Here is a 23,170-nt window from a genome sequence, read left to right on the forward strand (position 1 = left end):
AGTGTTGTTCATAGCACACACTTGTTATTCTCCTTTTTTAACTCAATGCATTTTATTACATTTATAGTTGTACAAGGATCATTAAAACCCAATTGTATAGCATTTCCATCCCTAACCCCCAGACCATCCCTCCCCACAAACATGTTCCCTTCAGTAACCAAAAGTTTTTTAAAGTCTGTGACTCAGTATCTGTTCTGCAAAGAAGTTCATTGTATCCTATTTTTAGATTCCACATATAAATGATAGCATATGATGTCTGAGTCTCACTCCCTGACTAACTTCACTTAGCATGATATCTAGGTCCATCCAGGTTGCTGCGAATGCCATTATTTCTTTACTTTCTATGGTTGAGTAATATTCCATTGTGTATATGTACCACATCTTCTTTATCCACTCCTCTGTCTATGGACAGTTAGGTTGCTTCCATGTCTTGGCTATTGTATACAGTGCTGCAATGAACGTTGGAGTACATGTATCTTTATTTTTATTTATTTATTCATTTTAAATGATTTTTATTCTTTCCATCATAGCTGGTTTACAGTATTTTATCAACTTTCTATTGTACAGCAAGGTAAGCCAGTCTTACACACACACACACACACACACACACACACACACACATGCATTCTTTTTCTCACATTATCATGCTCCATAAGTGACTAGATATAGTTCCCAGTGCTATACAGCAGGATCTCATTGCTTATCCATTCCAAAGGCAATAGTTTGCATCTATTAACCCCAAATTTCCAGTCCATCACACTCCCTCCACCTTCCCCTCCCTCTTGGCAATCACAAATCTGTTCTCCAAGTCCATGATTTTCATTTCTGTAGAAAGGTTCATTTGTGCCATATATTAGATTCCAGATATAAGTGATATAATATGGTATTTGTCTTTCTCTTTCTGACTTACCCCACTTAGTATGAGAGTCTCTAGTTCCATTGATGTTGCTGCAAATGGCATTATTTTGTTCTTATTTGTGGCTGAATAGTATTCCATTGTGTATATATACCACATCTTCTTAATCCATTTGTCTGTTAGTGGCCATTTAGGTTGTTTCCATGTCTTGGCTATTGTGAAGGGTGCTGCAATGAACATGCGGGTGCATGTGTCTTTTTCAAGGAAAGTTTTGTCTGGATATATGCTCAAGAGTGGGATTGCTGGGTCATATGGTAGTTCTACATTTAGTTTCCTGGGGTACTTCCGTACTGTTTTCCATAGTGGTTGTACCAATTTACATTCCCACCAACAGCGCAGGAGGGTTCCCTTTTTTCCTCATCCTCTCCAGCATTTGTTATTTGTTGGAGTATATGTATTTTTTCGAGTCATGGTTTTCTCTGGGTAGATGGCCAGGAGTGGGATTTCTGGATCAAATGGTAGTTCTATTTTTCAGTTTTTTTTGTGGAATCTTCATACTCTCTTCCATAGTGGTTGCACCAATTTACATTCCCACCAACAGTGTAATAGGGGTCCCTTTTCTCCACATCCTCTCCAGCATTTATTGTTTGTGAACTTTTTGATCATGGCCTTTCTGGCTGGTGTAAGATGGTGCCTCATAGTAGTTTTGATTTGTATTTTTCTAATAATTAGTGATGTTGAACATCTTTTCATGTGTTTGTTGGCCATCTGTATGTCTTCTTTGCAGAACTGTCTTTTTAGCTCTTCTGCCCATTTTTCGATTGGGTTGTTTGTTTTTTGGTGTTGAGCGGTAGGAGGTGTTTATAAATTTTTGAGATTAATCCCTTGTCAGTTGCTTCGTTTGCAAATATTTTCTTCCTTTCTGTGTATTGTCTTTTCATTTTGTCTAGGGTTTATTTTGCTGTGCAGAAATTTTTTTTTTATTTTCCCACTGTACAGCAAGGGGGTAAGGTTATCCTTACATGTATACATTACAATTACATTTTTCCCCCACCCTTTGTTCTGTTGCAACATGAGTATCTAGACATAGTTCTCAATGCTATTCAGCGGGATCTCCTTGTAAATCTATTCTAAGTTGTGTCTGATAAGCCCAAGCTCCCGATCCCTCCCACTCCCTCCTCCTCCCCCTCCCATCAGGCAGCCACAAGTCTCTTCTCCAAGTCCATGATTTTCTTTTCTGAGGAGATGGTCATTTGTGCTGGATATTAGATTCCAGTTATAAGTGATATCATATGGTATTTGTCTTTGTCTTTCTGGCTCATTTCACTCAGGATGAGATTCTCTAGTTCCATCCATGTTGCTGCAAATGGCATTATGTCATCCTTTTTTATGGCTGAGTAGTATTCCATTGTGTATATATACCACCTCTTCCGAATCCAATCATCTGTCGATGGACATTTGGGTTGTTTCCATGTCTTGGCTATTGTGAATAGGGCTGCAATGAACATGCGGGTGCATGTGTCTCTTTTAAGGAGAGTTTTGTCTGGATAGATGCCCAAGAGTGGGATTGCGGGGTCATATGGAAGTTCTATGTATAGATGTCTAAGGTATCTCCAAACTGTTCTCCATAGTGGCTGTACCAGTTTACATTCCCACCAGCAGTGCAGGAGGGTTCCCTTTTCTCCACACCCCCTCTAGAACTTGTTATTTGTGGATTTCTTAATGATGGCCATTCTGACTGGTGTGAGGTGGTATCTCATGGTAGTTTGATTTGCATTTCTCTTATAATCAGCGATGTTGAGCATTTTTTCATGTGTTTGTTGGCCATCTGTATATCTTCTTTGGAGAAATGTCTATTCAGGTCTTTTGCCCATTTTTCCATTGATTGATTGGTTTTTCTGCTGTTGTGTTGTATAAGTTGCTTATATATTCTAGAGATTAAGCCCTTGTCGGTTGCATCATTTGAAAATGTTTTCTCCCATTCTGTAAGTTGTATTTTGTTTTCTTTTGGGTTTCCTTTGCTGTGCAAAAGCTTTTCAGTTTGATGAGGTCCCATGGGTTTATTTATTTATTTATTTATTTATTTTCCCACTGTACAGCAAGGGGGTCATGGGTTATGTATAAGTGTCTTATTTAATTTCCAGATTTGGTTGTTTCCTAGCTATCTTTCTGTTATTGATTTCTGGTTTAATTCCATTGTCTAAGGACATACTTTGTATGATTTCTATTCTTTTAAATTTCTTAAGATGTGCTTAATGGTTCAAAATGTGGTCTATTTTGGTGAATGTTTCCTGCACATTGGGAAGAATATTTATTCTTCTGTTGTTGGCTGGAGTATTCTATATATGTTAAATTAGGTCAAGTTGATTGATTGTGCTGCTCAGGTCATCTATATCTTTATTGATTTTTCTGCCAGATAGACTTAATTATTGGACATGCTGAAGTATCCAATTATAATAATGGATTTAATTTTTCTTTTTTTCTTTCCTTATGTATTTTGATGCTCCCTTATTAAATGCATACATGTTTAGCACTATCATGTCTTCTTGGTAAATTGATACCTTTATCACTACATGACATTCCTCTTTCTCCTTGATAATTTTAATTGCTCTAAAGTTTGCTTTGTCTGAAATTAATATAGCTACTCAAACTTTCTTTTGTTTAGTGATGCATAAAATATTTTTCTCCATTTATTTACTCAATCTATCTGAGTCTTTACATTTAAAATGGATTTCTTTGAGACAGCTTTTATGTGGGTCTTATAATTTTTTGCTATAATTTTTTGACAATTTCTGTCTTTTAAATAATTTGTTTAGGTCGTTCAAATTAAAGATGATTACTAAAACAGTTGGATTAAAATAACTATCTTGTATTTACTTTCCTATCCATCGCATTTTCTTCATTTCTTTTTTTCTCTTTGTTCTGCCTCTCTGGTTGTAATTGGTCTTTTTACATTATTTCACTTAACTTTTCTTGTGGTGCATCATTTATACTTTTTAAGAAATATTTTAATGGTTGTATTATGGTTTATAATGTATGTCTTAAAGAACCTAAATCAACTTTCAAATAGCATACCATTTCACAATTAATGCAGTTCCCTTATAATAATCTATTCTCAATTTCTCTCTACTGTCCCTTGTGCTATTGCTGTCATTCATTTTACTTGTCTATATACTATCATTATCTATTATTTCTACTATTACCTTTTAAAAACCATCTATATTTTAGATCAATTAAGAATAAGGAAATTTACTCATTTTATTTTACCTTAATTTCTTTATTCCTTCACCAATGTGCATTTATTATTCATGTAGATCCAAGTTTTTTACCATTTGTGGTAACTTCTGGAAATTGGGATTAACTCCTATTTACCTCAAATTGGATCTAATGTGGAAACTAAAGATATCACAGGTGCATAAAGTACAAATTAATATGTTTACTATTCACACACTGGAACTTTCTGAAGACAGTAAGGTAAGCACCCAAGCTGGTCTAAAATGGCTTTCAGTGAAAGGAGGAGCAAGTGACTTGGTGTTTTACTGTGTTTAGGGAGTGGGACCAGATGAGGGTTCTCACAAGTGAGCTGGGGGGTTTACATAGTTTGAACATCCTCACAGGCACCAAGACACCACAGTGCAGAGCACTCAGACATTCTTACCTGTTTGCCCAGATGCAGGGCAAGAGGAAAAAGGAGGTGGGTGGTACCTAAATACTCCCAGAAATCAAACATCAAAAATGAAGTCAGGTTCTTTTTTTTTTTTTTTTGGCTTTTTTAGGGCTGCACCCATGGCATATGGAAGTTCCCAGGGTAGGGGTCTAATCGGAGCTACAGCTGCTGGCCTACGCCACAGCCACAGCAACATGGGGTCTGAGCTGCATCTGTGACCTACACCACAGTTCAGGGCAATGCCAGATCCTTAACCCACTGAGTGAGGCCAGGGTTGGAAACTGCGTCCCCATGGATACTAGTTAGATTCGTTTCTGCTGAGCCATGATGGGAACTCCCAAATTCTTTCTTACAGTTCTCCTCTGATATTCTAGTCATGACTGAAATATGCCATATTGTATTTACTTGAATTCAAACCTGTTTAAGTAAGCATCATGACACTTTATGGGACTTGTGGCCTGAGGCCAGTAAATTATCAAGTCACTCTTTTAACTTCTCAAAATATACAACATTGAGTTTTGAATGAGGCATTCTACAGAACTTTTACCTTCCTTCAATGATGTCTGGAGACTCTGATGGGAATTAGAAAAGTTTGGGGATAGCCTTGTATTATGACTGCACTATGTACAGACAAATATGTAAACTCGATTTGTATTTTGAGTACCTATCTTCTGTAAGGCAAAAAAAAAATAATGTTCAGAGTTCCTAAGAGTTCCAGGGAGGGCAACATTGGACAAGGAATTATTGTTTCCATTGCTCAGATCAGACGGCCAGCAAATGACTGCCTGAAGTTTGGCCAACTATCCTGAATTTTAGTTCCCTTCCTTGATTAGTGACTTCTCAGTATTGGGATGGACATCAACTCTCCAGAAGGCACCATCACATGCAGTTGTAGCAATACCATCATGAAGCCTACAGACTCCATTTTCTAATCATTGAGTGGTTCCCAAGAAGTTCTCCAAGTGGGCAATGGGTTCTAAGAGAAGTGAACACCCTCCTGGCACCACTGGATCCATCAAGGGACTGAGGAGAAGAGAATTATTTCTTTTTGTAGGTGTGATGCACCAGAGGGCTCAGGTTTGGATCTATCATGTAAGTACCATTTTATTTGAGTAAGAGAACCTCTGTGGCCATATAAGGCCTTCAAGTTTCCTATATCCATGAATTGAGGCATAATGGGCAACTAGATACAGAAATTCATGGATACAGTTCTGTGACACCCTTCATTTCCAAAAGGGCTCCATATTTGGCTAACAGTAGTCACATTAAGCCCATATAGTATGGGCTGGAGAAGAGCAGATTTTTTGGTACCAGAAATGTGTGGGCAACTAATGGCCATCATGTTTAGAGAATCCAGAAGGCATGAAAGGAAGGTACACAGCCTCTAGTGAAGGATTTGCTGCAACCACTAATGGGAATACCTGTTGTATGGCTATTTGTACAGAGTTTAGAGCTTTTTATTATAAAGGTTCCATACAAAGTGAGCTTATTTGTAAATAAGAGAGCAAATTAGCTTAGGTAAAATGTGTAAATGAGAAATCTGTTCTAGAACCCAAAAAGGCCTAAAAATATTGTGTTTGTCTTAACATTGTGAGTGCTGAGAGTGTCAATAACTGTTTTTTGACAATGTCAGAGACAGAGCAGCCCTCAGCCTACCAGTTAATTTTTAAGAATTTAACTTAAGCAGTAAGACTCTGTACTACATGTGGGACAACGACCCACATCCTTTTTTGTCTCCCTTCATGAATGTTTTATGTCAAATGATAATCCTTGGAAGAAGATGAGCTCAATGCAGTGTATGATCTTAGAGAATGTTGGATGTAGTGAGTATCTTGCATGCTGTGGTATGCAGAATAAAGTCTTCTCTAAAAACGTCCATGCACTAATCCCTAGAACTTGTAAATACATTACTTTATATGGCAAAAGAGACTTGGCAGGTGTGATACGAGTTACAGATATTGAGATAGGGAGGTCATCCTGGATTATTCATTTAGGTAGGCTCACTCTAATCACAAAGTATTTATGAGTAAAAAAGTGAAGTAGGAGAATCAGAGTCAGAGAAGTTGTGATAACAGAGGCAGCAGTTTGAGTGATGCTCTTTCTGGCTTTAAAGGTAGAATGAGCCAAGAAATGTGGGCTGCCTCTAGAATCTGAGAAAGGCAAAGAACAAAATAAAACAATTCGCCCCACAGATTATACATTTTGGAGATGAAAATGTGAGATATGTTTTGGAAATCTGACTTCCATAACTGTTAGGTAATAAAGTATGTATTATTTTAAACTACTAAGTTTGTAATAATTTGTTATAGCGGTAATGGGAAATGATATGCCTGCAAAGATTGTGTGTGGTGCAAAGATATTAAGATGCCCCTTGAGTATTTGTATTGTGTTCATTTGAAGGTAAAGGCGAACTGTAGCTGAAATTTGTTAGAATAGGCACTGAACAGACTATATTAGCCAAATCTAAAACTGCAAAGTATTTACCATGTTTTGATTGGATGGAGTCACTAATTTCAATAATATTGGAAGTTGGGGACTTATCAGGTGGGTCACCTGATGTACACCTGATATCACCAAGATGTACAATTTTTATTTTCCAGGTTTAAGAACAGGCCAACCTGGGCTGTAAAACAGAGAAACAGTGGAGATAATGACTCCTTCTCAAAATACGTGTTGTATAATGAATTTCAGTCCTGAAGATCCTGCACAGCTCAAAGTACAACCCTGCCAGCAGATAGTAACAATTCAAAAAGCTTGCTAGCCAGCAGACAACAGAGCCAGTTAGCAAGACAAAGTAAGAGAAGAAATACCTAGTAATGGTAGTAGTAGTAGAAGATGACTACTTCTAGATACCCTTCTCGCAATGCCAATTATTTTGGTCATCTTGAAGAATCAGGGTGGACTCATTCCACCCAAGATTGGTTTGGACTTTGAGACTTCAGATGCCACATATGCACCAAGAGGGTATTAAGAGATTTTTTTTTAAACTCAAACAATGAACTTTCATGGAAGAATAGGGCAGGCTTCAATGTAGTCTGAAAACGCCTTGAGGGAGAAAAGATAAGAGGCTGACTTTGGCTTTTATTGTGGTGAAAGGGTGAGACTGGGGTGAGGATCCCCTGCATGGTTTAAACTTCTTACTGGCATAAAATGAAGGAGCTCCTAGGCTTAGCACACTTTGCCCAGATGTGGGGCAAGAGAGGAAGAGGTAGGGGTGGAGCTTGAAAACTGTAAGCAGTCAAGCATCAGACTTTATTATAGTAAGCATACTATATTTACATCTTAACATTTAGAAGTCTGATTTATTTGAGATCAGCTTTGTTGTACACACACATAACCTGTTTGTAGCTCTTTGCCTGGGCTACATGATGCTTCCCAAGGTAGGTAGTCAAAGAATTAATTATACTTGTCTAAAACCTATGAGAATATATATGTGCGTTTGTGTACGCGTGTGTGTTTCTACATGTGTGTAAAGCTTGACATTCTAGCACAAACAATATAAATTATTCCTCCCGCACCTTGCTTATAATGGGTCTCCCTAACTTGTATACTCAAATTGACACATTAACAAGCTGTCACAGCTAAACGAGTCATTCAAAAAGAGTAAAATTATTTAATTCAGATCAATTTTTGGAATCTTTGGCCATCTGGAGATGCTCCAGAACCTTAGAATAAAAGGAGATTTACAGAATCACAACCACCCACTCTGCTACAACCCACACATTTGCATAGGATTATACAAGTATCTAGTGTCTGTGCAAAGCTTTCATTAGGGTTCAAACATGGAAAATAAAAAAGAGGTGCCAACCTGGAAAGGTGGAAGTTAGTCCACCTTGAGAAAAAAAAAAGGAGTAAGAAAGACATATGAGCAAGGAGGCTTCTTTTGACCTATGCCTGACAAAGGAAGGACATCAAAGACCCATGTTAAGTGTACAAGAATGCTTGTCTTAGTTTGGTCTGCTATAATAAAATACCATAGAATAGGTGGCTTAAACAACAGATATTTATTTTTCACAGTTCTGAAGACAGGGAAGTACAAGATCAAGGTGCTGGCAGATTCAGTTCCTTTTGAGAGCCCTCTTCCTAGTTTGTAGGCAGCTGCCTTCTTGATATATGCTTGCATGGTTTCCTTGGTGCATGCACATGGAGAGAGAAGGAGAGAGATCGTCTCTCTTTCTCTTCTTACAAAGACACTAATCTTACTACAAGGGCCCCAACCCTCATGACCTCATCTAAACCTAGTCACCTCCCAAAGGCTCCACACCAAATACCATCACACTGGGGATTAGTGCAAAACATGAATTTAGTGGGGGTGGGAGGGGTGGGAAATACATTTAGTCCATGACATTCTATACCTGGCCTGCCAAAATTCATGTCCTTCTCACATGTAAAATACTTTCATTCTATCCTGACACACCCAAGGTCTTAACCCATTCCAGTATCAATTCAAGTCTGAGGTCTGAAGGCTCATCTAAATATTAAGTCAAATATGGATGAGACTCAAGATATGATTCACATTGATGAAAATGCCTTTTCAGCTGTGAACTTGTGAAACCAGACAAATTATGTGCTTCCAAAGTACAATGGTGTCATGAACATAGGATAGACATTTCCAGTCCAAAAGGAAGAAATACGAAAGAAGGAATGGGTAATAGGTCCCAAGCAAGTCTAAAATCCTGCAAGGCAAATATGATTAGATCTTAAGGCAGGATAATAATCCTTTTTGGTTCAATATTCTGCCGTCCAGGCCCACAGGGGAGGCACATCACCCCTATGACTCACTGGGGAGGCACAACCACTTCAGTTAGGTAGGATACATCCCACATGTCTCTCTATGAAGGTCCAACCCATACTACAGCTCTCTGCAGTCATCCTGACCTTTGAAACCAAGACAGAGGTAGCTTTGTACTCCAGGTCTGTGCACTCTGGGTCTATGGTAGGAGTAGAAGCCCTGATGATCTTGATGATCTATGAATTCCCTTTAGGATCCTTTTTCCTTCAGTTTTTAGTGAAGGCCCACTTGCTGGCTTGTGGACAGCCACCTTCTTTTTGATTGATTGATTGATTGATTGACTGAGGTATAGTTGATTTTCAATAAGTGCTGGTTTCAGCTATACAGCGGTGATTCGATTATACATTTACACACACACACACACACACACACATTCTTTTCCATCATTGGTTATTACAAGATGTTAAATATAGTTCCCTGTGCTATACAGTAAATCCTTGTTTTATTGTCCATTTTATATATGGTACTGTACACCTGTTAATCCCATGATACCAATTTATCCTCCCCCCTTCCACTTTGGTAACTATAAGTTTGTTTTCTATGTCTATGAATCTGTTTCAGACAGCCACTTTCTTGATGTGTGCTCACATGACCCTTACTCAGAGCATGTGTATGGACAGTGTGTGGAGAAGTGTGCCTCTTCTTATAAGGGCACTCTCACATTCATGAAGGCTTCATCTTCCTGACCTCATCTAAATCTAATTATTTCCCAAAGGCCCCACATCCAAATACTATCACAATGTAGATTATGGCTATAATGCATGAATTTGGGGAGGACACAAACATTCACTACATAGCAATGCCTCAGAACCTAGAATTAGAGAGCTGAATCAAGAGCAGGGAAGCCAGAGACAATATGAGATGCACTGGGCATGCCTGTGAGTATCAATGATGTGAGCAGGGAGGAGAAAATAAGGCAGTCCAATGAGCTATCTGATTCTAACCATATGGTCAATCTTTTTGTGAGTCCTCACGTTAGAGTCCCCTCCACCTGTAGCATGGCTGGAGGTTCAAATTTATGAGGATCAGTGCATTGCTGCAGTAAAGGACACAGTAAAAATTCCTTCCTCCTTCATTCTAAGAGGAGAGAACTAATAAATGCCTGCCAGTATGAATCTTCACACTTAAGCTATATGTCCACTTTTCCATAATCATGAGGCTGTCAGATTTTTAAATAACCTCATCTCTAATTTCTACTTGAAGGCTTTAACTACAAATTTAAGCAATGGCACAAGCATTGACTTACCTCCTAGTGTATCAGCCAGCAACTCAGAAGAGCATTATAGTGCAAAGCATCGGTTTTAGAATTAGACATATCTTAGTCTGAATCCCACTTCAGCCATCTTCCAGCTATGCACCCTTGTGCAATTTCAATTTTCCAACCAGAGTTTCTTCATCAGTAAAGTGGCAAGTAAAGTGTAGGAGCAGATTTAAAATCCACATTTGAGGATGCAGGAAAAAAACAATTATCATATAGAAAAAAGAAAAGCATATATTAATGGGAATTGAAGAAATTAAACAATATGTTGCAAAAAGTAGGTAGGTGAAATGGTTGACAAGAGCAATGATCACAAGGGAGAACAAGGATAGGGTCTCAATTAGGGATGTTCTTGAGGAGGATCCACACTAGCTGCAACTGGAGGAATGCTTCAAAGTGTACATGAAGAACATGTGACCAAGTCAGAAAAAGTTGTGAGCCTGCAGATCATAACTAAAGATTCTAGGGAAAAATATTAATTAAAGAGCCACTCTTGATCATGTATCTAAAAAAATCCTTATGTGTAACCCTATATTAAATCAAGTGAAAAAAATCAATAGATTATCTGAAAATCATTTAGGATATTTTAGGCAATCAGTAACAAAAATTTCACTCAAGTTGGCTTAAAGCATGAGGAGAGTATTATCTTAAATAATAGTAAGTCCAGAGGTTAGGAAACATTCAGATTTGGTTGCTCCAATGGCTTGATAAAATCATAAAAGACAAGGTTCCTGAAATCCTTCTCCCCTGCTCTCCACCATATCTAACTGGGTTGCAAAGTGACTGATAGTAGTAATAAGAGCAATATTTAACATAAAGCAGGAGTTGAAGGCCAGATTTTAATGGTTAACTTTAAAAAATTATTTTGGAGTATAGGTAACTTATAATGTTGAATTAGTTTCAGATGTACAACAAGGTGAATCAGTTAAACATATTACACACACATATGTGTGTGTGTGTGTGCATCTTCATTCTTTCTTCCCATATAGGTTATTATAAACTATTGAGTAGATTTCCCTGTCCCATACAGTAGGTTCTTATTAATCATCTGCTCTATACAGTAGTGCTATTCCCATCCTCCCAATTCCTCCCCCACAACAGTTTCCCCCATAATGGCTACTTTTTTAAATTAAAATTTTATTTTTAGATGAGGATGCATTTGTAAGAAATAATGCAGAAAGATCCTGTATTCCCGTTGCCCAATTTCTCTCAATGGTAACATCTTGCAAAACTATAGTACTATATCACAACAAGGATGTTGGCACTGATGCAATCCACCGATCTTTTTTCTTTTTCTGCCATACCTGCAGCATATGGAAGTTTCCAAGCCAGGGATCAAATCTGAGCTACAGCTGTGACCTATGCCACGGCTGTGGCAATGCCAGATCCTTAACCCACTGTGCTACAGTGGGAACACCCAACCCACTTATCTTAACACATTTTCCCAGTTTTACATCTACTCGTGTGTGTGTGTCTATTGATTTCTTTTCAATTTCGTGAGTTCATGGGTCCAACAACAGTCAAGCTACAAAGTATTTCCATTATCACAGGAATCCCACGTGTTGCCCTGCTTTTTAAAATTTTTTTATATTTATTTATTTATTTAATTAATTTTTTATTGTTATTTCCCCAATACAATTTTTTTCTACTGTACAACATGGTGATCCAGTTACACATACATGTATACACTTTTTCTCACATTATCATGCTCCATCATAAGTGCCATTTGCAGCAACATGGATAGAACTAGAGACTCTCATACTGAGTGAAGCAAGTCAGAAAGAGAAAGACAAATACCATATGATATCACTTGTATCTGGAATCTAATATACGGCAGAAACAAACCTTTCCACAGAAAAGAAAATCATGTTGCCCTTTTATAGCCACACTTACTCTGTCCCCCACCCTACCCATGACCACTGGCGACCACTAATCTGCTCTCCATTTCTATAACTTTGTCATTTCAACTTTTGTAACTTCAAGAACATTATATAAATGAAATCATACAGTATATTACCTTTTGAGACTGGTTATTACTTTGAGTATAAAGTCTTTAGGTAAATCCAAGTTGTTGTATATATAAACAGTTCATTCCTTTTTTTACAGACTAGTATTCTATGGTAGGGATAAACTTTGTTTACTGTGGCATTTACCTACCCTAGGACATTTTGGTTATCCCTAATTTTTTGCTATTACAAATAAAGTGACTATAAATAAGTGTGTTCAGATTTTTGTGTGAACATGAATTTATCCCTATCTGGAATAGGGTGTGCATTTGCTGTGCCTATGGTAACTACATGTTCTGTGTTTTTTGTTTGTTTTGTTTTGTTTTTTGTTTTTTTAAAGAGACTGCCAAACTTTTTTTAAAAATGATTTATATTTTTCCATTATAGCTGGTTTACAGTATTCTATCAATTTTCTAATGTACAGCAAGGTGACCCAGTCACACATACATATATATATTCCTTTTCTCACATTATCACGCTCCATCATAAGTGAATAGATATTCTTTTTCAAGATTAACTATTCCATTTTACATTCCATTCTCACCAGCGATGTATGAGTAATTCAGCTTCTCTGCCTCCTTGTTAACATTTGTTGATGTCACTATTTTTTATTTTAGCCATTCAGAAAGATGTGTAGTGATATCTTGCTGTGGTTTTAATTTTCATTTCTCTAGTGGCTAACAAAGCTAACACCTTGTCACATGTTTATTTGCCATCCATATATCATCTTCAGTGAAATGTCTGTTCATGTCCTTTGCCCATTTTTACTGTTGATTTTGAGGTACAAGTCCTTTGTCAGATATATGCTTTTCTCCCAGCCTGTAGCTTTCTTTTATCCTCATCACAGCCTCCTTTATAGAGCTAAAACTTTCAATTTTGATTTTTTTTTTAATCTTTAGGGCCGCATTTGGGGCATATGGAAGTTCCCAGGTTAGGGGTTGAATTGGAGCTGCAGCTGCCGGCCTACACCACAGCCATAGCAATGTGGGATCCAAGCCGTGTCTATGACCACAGCTCAAGGCAATGCCAGATCCTTAACCCACTGAGCAAGGCCAGGGATCAAATTCATATCCTCACGGATACTAGATGGGTTCATAACATGCTGAGCCACAACAGGAACTCCTGATTTTAAATGTTGAACCATTCTTACATTCTGGGTTAACCTTCACTTGTTCACGACATATCACCCTTTTTATATAATAGTAGATTTAACTTGACTATATCTTGTCAAGGACTTTTTATTTATGCTAATGAGTAATATTGATCTGTAGTTTACTTTATAATATCTTTGTTAATTTTATTATCAGAATAATGATGACCTCATAAAATGAATTAGGATGTGTTCCTTCATTTTCTCATAAAGTTTTTGTATGCTTGGTATTAATTTTTGCTGTGTATTGATTGAATTAACCAGTGAAATTCTGTGCAAAATATTGTGGACTGCCTAAGAATTGTTCTGTGGAGAGTGTTCATGGTTGGTATCAGATTTTTCAAAGGGTTTCTTCTGTGTTCTCTGAATTGTGAAGAGCTACTAGCTATTTACAGATTTATAGTATAAATTGCTGGTTGTGGCATATATTCTTGGCTTGTTAATTTTATCGAGTAAGTAATATACATGTTTACTCTGAAATATGTATTTTTAAAAGTCCTAAAACAAATTCTCTGGAGGCCTTCTCCAGGTATGTGGAAGTTAGGTTCAGTCATGCTCCAAATTCTTTCCTCTTTCTTGGAAAATATTGTTTCAATGCCTATCAAGGGCAGCTGCGGAAAGGGAAAATCATCCCACTGTAAGAAAGAACAACCTGATCTTGGGCGTGGTGTGCTATTTTGGTGGGATTCTGTTTGAGCATGTAGTGGAGCTGATTACAGTAAAAAGTAAAAAAAAAAAGAAACCTTTTTCTAGAATCCTGAAACAACTTACTTCTCCTCTCCTAATGGTCCCCTCAAATCACAGCTCATTTGTCTACTACATGAGGCATTGATATCTAGAGCACTGAGGGTTGAGGAGAGGTTGTTTCTCCCTAACTCCTATACGGAATGGTCATACTCAGGGGGAGAACTGAAATCTGTGGGGGAAAAAAAACACTGTCCACTGGTCACAGTCCTATTCCATCAATGACTCAGGAACAGGCATTACTGCCCCTAGATGGTGGAGGTATATAGCCCCATAGGGCTAAGTAAAGTGGTAGCTCACTATGGTTAATTCCCCACCCTCATCAATCCTGACAAGCACCATCCCACATGAAGTTGCTGCCTGTATTGATAGACACTACAAATATGATGAAGCAAAAATAAGCAAGCATGCCAGCATTTATTATAAAACAACCAACGGAACAGAAGAAAAGAGGGGAATATGGCAATAGAGCTGTATTTACATCCATTCATGGGTCTGTTTTTGCAGCATGCATGATTTCAGACGATGAAATTTTTATGTGTATTATAGCCTTTCCTACAGAGAAAGGCAGAAGGTCAGCTGTTCCAGGAAGAACCTTGACATCAAAAGAACTGGGGATTCTCCTGGTTTGTCAGAAAGGGGAGACAGATTGGAAGGGAGAAATCAGAGAGTTAGACGTTGGGCCATAGCTCTCACCCAAAGCATCTTGTGAAGCAATCCAAGGTTCTCCAGAATGGAGTCTTACAAGTATCATGGGGAGCAGCAGGTTAACTTGACAAGCCGCTGATTTTTTTTTTTGTCTTTTCTAGGGCTGCACCTGTGTCATATGGAGGTTCCAAGGCCAAGGGTCTAATCAGAGCTGTAGCCGCCGGCCTATGCCAGAGCCACAGCAATGTGGGATCCGAGCTGCATCTGCGACCTATACCACAGCTCACAGCTCACAGCAACGCCAGATCCTTAACCCACTGAGCAAGGCCAGGGATCGAACCTGAAACCTCATGGTTGGATTCGTTAACTGCTGAGCCATGACGGGAACTCCAACAAGCCACTGATTTTGGATTGGTTCTGAATAATATCAATCAAAACAACAAAAGCCACAGGTTCCTGTCTGGGTCATTGACAGCCTGCACAAAGAAAGGACATATTCTCACTCTAAGAGTCCCTATAAGCCCTGTCATTTGTCTCATCACTCAGCCCTGGGAAAGACTCCCAGGGTGCTTTCTTAAGTGATGTCCCAATGCTCATGGTCTAAGGTGAAGTCTGTGATGGGCAGTAAGATACAGACATTTGTCCCTTTCTTGACCCCCCATTAGATCCTTGAGCTAGGAGACCCTTTTCACCCCACCCTGTTGGAGCCTGTGTTACTTTTATTTGGATATTATCTTTAGAAAACACAGTCTGACAAGTAGGTGAACTCATTGAGTCTAAATCTCCTAAATGATGTAATTGCTGCATGTAATAGTTTCATCCTACTTCTACACTCCTAAGTCAGTAGGAAAAATCCTCATGCTATTTCCATTTGCTCAGAATCTGTCCTAAAAAATAAAGAGAAATGTCTTTATTAAAATATAAAAGATTTGTGTGACAGTTGCGTGATCTACCCCAAAAGGTTTAAAAATGCTATGATAAAATAAACCATTGTTAGAGAGTGTTCAGTTAGGCAACCCAGAGCTCTTTGAATGATCCAAGATACCATTTCTAGATGTAGACAACCCTTCTTGTATTCACCCCTTCATTTGGTAAAAAATGTTTTTTGAGAGCTTACCATGTGGCAGTCTGTCATTGTGAAAGCCAAATAGTTGTTTCCTATTGTATAAATTAAAATGTCTTAGATAATTGGGAATATTGAACATTTTCCATCTATTTATTGAATTTCTTATTTTATCAATTATCTATTTTTTACATTTTCCCTTCCTGGGCAGTAATACATATCTTTTTTTTCCTATTTCATTTGTAAAGTGTTAGATACACCAGATAGCCTCTGTCTAAATGCTTCTTTTACTCTTCAATCTTGTCTGGTTCAGCTGATATCCTCTGATTGACTTACTGTCTCTTGGACAGTGAGTGCCAATCTTGTCCTATCTGACTGTCCTCTCTCTCTCTCTCTCTATTCCATTCTTTTCTGTTCACATAGTGACTCTCCACAATTTTAGAAACATATTTAGCCAGATCCCAAGATTCATCTTGTACTTAAAGAATCACATGCTGCTTTTCTTCAACAATAAAAATTAAAGAGGAAAGATGGAGAACAAATTTGTTCAGGTCTTTCTTTTATCCACTTTAGTATAAGTAAACAACTACAAAACTCAGGTTGCACAATATGAAATGAAAAAAAAATTCCATGAATAAGAATACTAAAACATCCTGTCCTCAGTTTAAAGACAAAGGGCTCAGTTCATTATGCTCTTCTTTTATTTTTTCGCCTTTTTTTTTTTTTAGGGCCTCACCTGCAGCATATGGAAGTTTCCAGGCTAAATGTGGAATTGAGGCTGCAGCTGCCAGCCTACACTACAGCCACAGCAATGCCAGATCTTAGCCATGTCTGTGACCCATACCACAGCTCATGGCAATGCTGGATCCTTAACTCACTGAGTGAGGCCAGGAATCAAACCCACATCCTCATGGATACTAGTCCACAATGGGAACTTCCTCATTGTTCTTTTCTGTCCCCTTATTTTAACATGCAGGTGTATACCATGGAGGTCAATGAATTGTATGGATGTCCTCTCCCTCCAGCTCTTGAAACACAAGATGCTGATTAAGAGACACTTTTCCTTTAGTCCCATGTACTTCATTGCCCAATTTTACCTCTTATGTTATAGTTGAGCTCTTAGAAGTCAAGAAAATGAAGTGGCAAAAAGTGTAAAATGAGTCTACTGGAAAGAACATTGGCATCAAAGTCAAGAAATCTAAGTTCCCAGGGTGTGGCCAATCATGAGTAGCACCTTGGATAAGACAGTATCACATCATCCAGCCCTTGAAACTGAAGAAGAATTGGGTTGCCATACTTATACTGCCATTTGTAAACATGCATTCACCTAAGGCCTATTAGTATAATATAAATGCAAGAAACAGAAGCAAAATCACACAAACATTAGGAAAATGATCAATAAGCCATTTTCAATCAATGGGGAAAGTAGGCAGTATTTCAGTAAATAGTTTTGTAACACCATTTAAGTATTTGGGGGAAAGCAAGGTAACTTTCTTTCCAAAACCATGAGATGAAACTGAATGTGCATTACAATCAAAATGTTGTTTAATTTCAATCAAAATATTATTTAATATGGGAGTTCCCTGGTGGAACATTGGGTTAATGATGTGCTGTTTCACTGCAGTGGTTTGGGTCACTGCTCTGGTACGGTTTTAATCCCTGGGCCAGGAACCTCCACTTGCCGTGAGTGAGGACAAAAAAATTGTTTAATAATTAAAATCTCAGTTTTTATGGATGCACAGCAGAAAGGAGAGAAGAAACTGTATCAATATCTTGGTCGTGATTCATTTTTGGTATATGTCGGTGAGAGAGAATAGATCATTTGTGCCTTCCTATATAAACTTTTTTATAATTGTTAATAAAAGGAAAACTGAATTTTAACATCTTAGATAGGTAAAATAAAGGTTAACATCTTGGATAGGTAAAATAAAGGTAATTTTAAAAATTTTAAGCATATTTTCCAGTTTTATAAAGAACTACCATCTCTTGCCTTCTTGACAAACAAGGAGTATCTTTGCTAAGCCATGGACACTAGAGAAAAATATGTAGGTAATCAAATTACTTGAATTCCACTGTTCAATAGTATTATTAACTTTTTTATTGTCTCATTGCTTCTCTGTATTGTGTGTGGGGGGGTATGTACCATAAGATTTTATACATTGAGATCTTAATGCATGTATAACATAAAAATAATTTTATAGGGTTCTTTGAAAGTATAATTTATTTACTTGCTCTCCTCCAGGCAAATCAAGTCTCTTCTGTGACACAATGCTATATATATATAGAAAAGAAATAAATGCTTTAGAAATCATGAGAGAACACATAAAGATGTAAACATAACTAGAATTTTCATTCCCATCCAGTAATCTTCTTCTTAAGTGATACCTATTAGCAACTAGGTAACAATGGCAACCCTGGAGTCACCATGAAACTTTTGAAGCTCGAAAAAGTGGGTATCTCCATCCATGCTAAGGTTGTGAAGTATAGTGGGCCCTTCAAGTTTTGGGAAGTTTTAATAAAGGCCTGAGGGTGCTGTGCTTTCACCACACATGTGGAATGTTGTTTAGACACTTACTGTTTTGGAAAACACGTGGTTGTGAAGAGAAAGAATGAAAGTGTGGGGGATGAGGAAACTTTGATTTCTGAGTGGCTGCATGATCACCTATATAATCTAGTGGCAGCTAAGCTGCATTCAGTTACTAAAAGAGATGGGGTTAAGATGGCAGAAGAGAAGGACTGGAGCTCAACCTCTCTCCTAAAAACAACAAAATTCACAACTAAAGGCTGAGCAATCTTCAACAAAATGGACCGGAAACTTTCAAAAAGACATCGTACTCCAGAAGACAAAGAGGAGGCCACATCAAGAGGTAGGAGGGCCAATTACACGATATAAGCAACCCCATACCTCCTGGGTGGGAAGCCCCACAGACTAGAAACTAACTGGGTCACAGGGACTCACCTACAGGAGTGAGAGTTCTGAGCCCCACATCAAACTTCCACCTGTGGGGATCTGGCACTGGGAGACAGAGCCCCTGGAGCACCTGGCATTGAAGGCCAGTGGGGCTCGTGTGCAGGAACTCCACGGGACTGAGGGAAATGTAGACCCCATTCTTAAAAGGCACACACAGACATTCACGTGCACTTGGTCCCAGGGCAAAGCAAAGTCTCCATAGGAACCAGGGGCAAACCTGACTGCAGTTCTTGGAGGACCTCCTGGGAAAACAGGGGTGAATGTGGCTTGTTGTGTGGGAAGGACCTTGGAAGCAAAGCTTTCGGGAATATTCAGCAGTGTGCCTTTTTCTGGAGGTGGCCTTTTTGGGAAAATCTGGCCCCACCCATCAGTCAGCACTGAGAAGCCCCAAGGCAAACAACAATCCAGGTGGGATCACAGCCCCACCCCTCAGTAAACAGGCTGCCTAAAGACCCCTCAGGCACACAGCCACCTCTAATCCCATCCGGAAACAAAGCGCCACCCACCATAGGGATTAGAATCAGCTCCACCTACCAGTGGGCAGGCATCAGCCCCTCCCATTAGGAAGCCTACAGCAAGCCCCCATACCAACTTCAGCCACAAGAGGGGCAGACACCAGAAGTAAGAGAGGCTACAACTCTATTAGCTGTAAAAAGGTCACCATGCCAAAAGCCTATCAAAATGAAAAGACACAGAACTATAACTCAGATGGGGGAGAAAGGCAAAACCCCAGAAAAACAGCTAAGTGATCAGGAGCTTCTCAGCCTCCAGGAAAAAGACTCTAGACTGTTGGTGCTGAAGATGATGCAAGACATTGGAAATAAACTGGAGGCAAAGATGGATAACTTACAGAAAACACTGACCAAAGAGATACAAGATATAAAACTTAAACAAGAAGAGATGCAAAATACAATAACTGAAATAAAAAATTCACTAGAAGCAGCCAACAGCAGAATACAAGAGGCAGAAGTACGAATAAGCGAGGTGGAGGACAGATTAGTGGAAATCATGGATGCGGAACAGAAAAGAGAAAAAAGATTGAAAACAAATGAAGAGAGTCTCAGAGAACTCTGGGACAACGTGAAACACACCAAAATCCGTATTATAGGGGTGCCAGAAGGAGAAGAGAGAGAGAAGGGGACAGAAAAACTATTCCAAGAGATAATAGCCAAAAACTTCCCTAACATGGGAAAGGAACCACTCACTCAAATCCAGGAAGCACAATGAGTACCATATAAAATAAACCCAAGGAAGAACACCCCAAGACGCATATTAATCAAACTGACCAGAATTAAAGACAAGGAGAAAATCTTGAAAGCAGCTAGGGAAAAGAAACAAATAACATACAAGGGAACCCCGAAAAGGTTATCGGCAGATTTTTCAGCAGAAACTCTGCAGGCCAGAAGGGAGTGGCATGATATACTTAACGTGAGGAAAGGAAGAAACCTCCAACCAAGATTCCTTTACCCAGCAAGGCTCTCATTCAGATTTGAAGGAGAAATCAAAAGCTTCACAGAGAAGCAAAAGCTAAGAGAATTCAGCAATACTAAACCAGCCTTACAGCAAGTACTAAAGGAACTTCCCTAGGCAGAAAAGAAAAGACAGCAACAGGAAACAAAAATACCGCAAATGACAAGGCTCACCAGTAAAGGTATATACACAGTAAAGATACGAAATCATCCATGCACAATTATCCCACCAAAATCAGAAATCATGAGAAGAGGAGGGTACAAATGCAAGACACTGGAGATGAACTTGCAATTAAGAGACCAACAACTTAAAACAATCTCATATACATATAGACTCTTATATCAAAACTTCAGAATAAATGCAAACCAAAGATCTACAATTGATACACAAACAAATAAGAAAAATCAACTCAAATACAACACTAAAGATAGTCATCAAACCACAAGAGGAGAGAACAAGAGAAGAAGGGAAGAAAAAGAGCAACAAAAACAAATCCAAAGCAATTAATAAAATGGCAATAAGAATACATATATCAATAATTACCTTAAATGTTAATGGACTAAACGCCCCAACCAAAAGCCATAGACTGGCTGAATGGATACAAAAACAAGAGCCATATATACGCTGTCTTCAAGAGACCCACTTCACTTCTAGGGACCCACACAATTTGAAAGTGAGAGGATGGAAGAAAATATTCCATGCAAACATGAATCGAAAGAAAGCTGGGGTAGCAATATTCATAACAGACAAAATAGACTTTAAAATGAAAAATATTTTAAGGGACAAGGAAGGTCACTACACAATGATCAAAGGATCAATCCAAGAAGAAGATATAACAATTTTAAATATCTACACACCCAACATAGGTTCACCGCAATATATAAGGCAACTGCTAACAACCTGAAAAGGACAAATCGACAATAACACAATCATAGTGGGGGACTTGAACACCCCACTTACAGCAATGGACAGATCAACCAGAGAGAAAATCAATAACGAAACACAGGCCCTGAATGAAGCATTAGACCAGATGGATTTAATAGATATTTATAGGACATTCCATCCAAAAGCAACAGAATGCTCAAGTGCACATGGACCATTCTCTAAGATTGATCACATCCTGGGCTACAAATCCAACCTTGGTAATTTTAAGAACATTGAAATCATATCAAGCATCTTTTCCAACCACAACGCTATACGACTGGAAATCAACAAGAAAAAACCTTCAAAAACCACAAACACGTGGAGACTGAACAACATGCTACTCAACAACCAATGGATCACTGAAGAAATCAAAAAGGAAATTAAAAAATACCTAGAAGCAAACGCCAACAAAGATACAACACTCCAAAACATATGGGATGCAGCAAAAGCCATTCTAAGAGGAAAGTTTAGTGATACAAGCCCACCTCAGGAAACACGAAAAAGCTCAAATAAACAAGCTAACTTTATATCTAAAGCAGCTCAAGAGAGAAGAACAGACAAGTTCTAAAGTTAGTAGAAGGAAAGAAATCATAAATATCAGAGCAGAAATCAATGAAATAGAAATGAAGAAAACCATGGAAAAGATCAATGAAACGAAAAGCTGGTTCTTTGAAAAGATCAACAAAATTGATAAACCCTTAGCCAGACTTATCAAGAAAAAAGAGAGGACTCAAATCAATAAAATTAGAAATGAAAAAGGAGAAGTAACAACAGACATCACAGAAATACAAAGGATCCTAAGAGACTACTATATGCAACTATCTGCCAATAAAACGGAAAACCTAGAAGAAATGGACAAATTCTTAGAAAAGTACAATCTTCCAAGACTAAACGAAGATGAAATAGAAAGGATGAATGGACCCATCACAAGAACTGAAATTGAAACTGTGATTAAAATACTTCCAACAAACAAAATCCAGGACCAGATGGCTTCACCGGCAAATTCTATCCAACATTTAGAGAAGAGCTAACACCTCTCCTTCTGAAACTATTTCAAAAAATTGCAGAGGAAGGGATACTCCCAAACTCATTCTATGAGGCCGCCATCACCCTGATACCAAAACCAGACAAAGATACCACAGAAAAAGAAAACTACAGGCCAATTTCACTGATGAACATCAATGCAAAAATCCTCAACAAAATCCTAGCAAACCACATCCAACAACACATTAAAAGGATTGTACATCATGATCTGGTGGGATTTATCCCAGGGATACAAGGGTTCTTCAATATCCGCAGAGCAATCAGTGTGATACACCACATTAACAAACTGAAGAATAAAAACTTTATGATCCTTTCAATAGACGTGGAAAAAGCCTTTGACAAAATCCAACACCCAGTTCTGATAAAAACCCTTCAGAAAGTGGGCACAGAGGGAACCTACCTCAACATCATAAAGGCCATATGTGACAAACCCAGAGCTAACATCATTCTCAACGGTGAAAAGCTGAAAGAATTCCCACTGAGATCAGGAACAAGACAAGAATGTCCCCTCTCGCCACTACTCTTCAACATAGTTTTGGAAGTCCTAGCCATGGCAATCAGAGACGTAAAAGAAATA

Source organism: Sus scrofa, chromosome X, assembly GCF_000003025.6.
Source record: "Sus scrofa isolate TJ Tabasco breed Duroc chromosome X, Sscrofa11.1, whole genome shotgun sequence".
Taxonomy (NCBI): Eukaryota; Metazoa; Chordata; class Mammalia; order Artiodactyla; family Suidae; genus Sus; species Sus scrofa.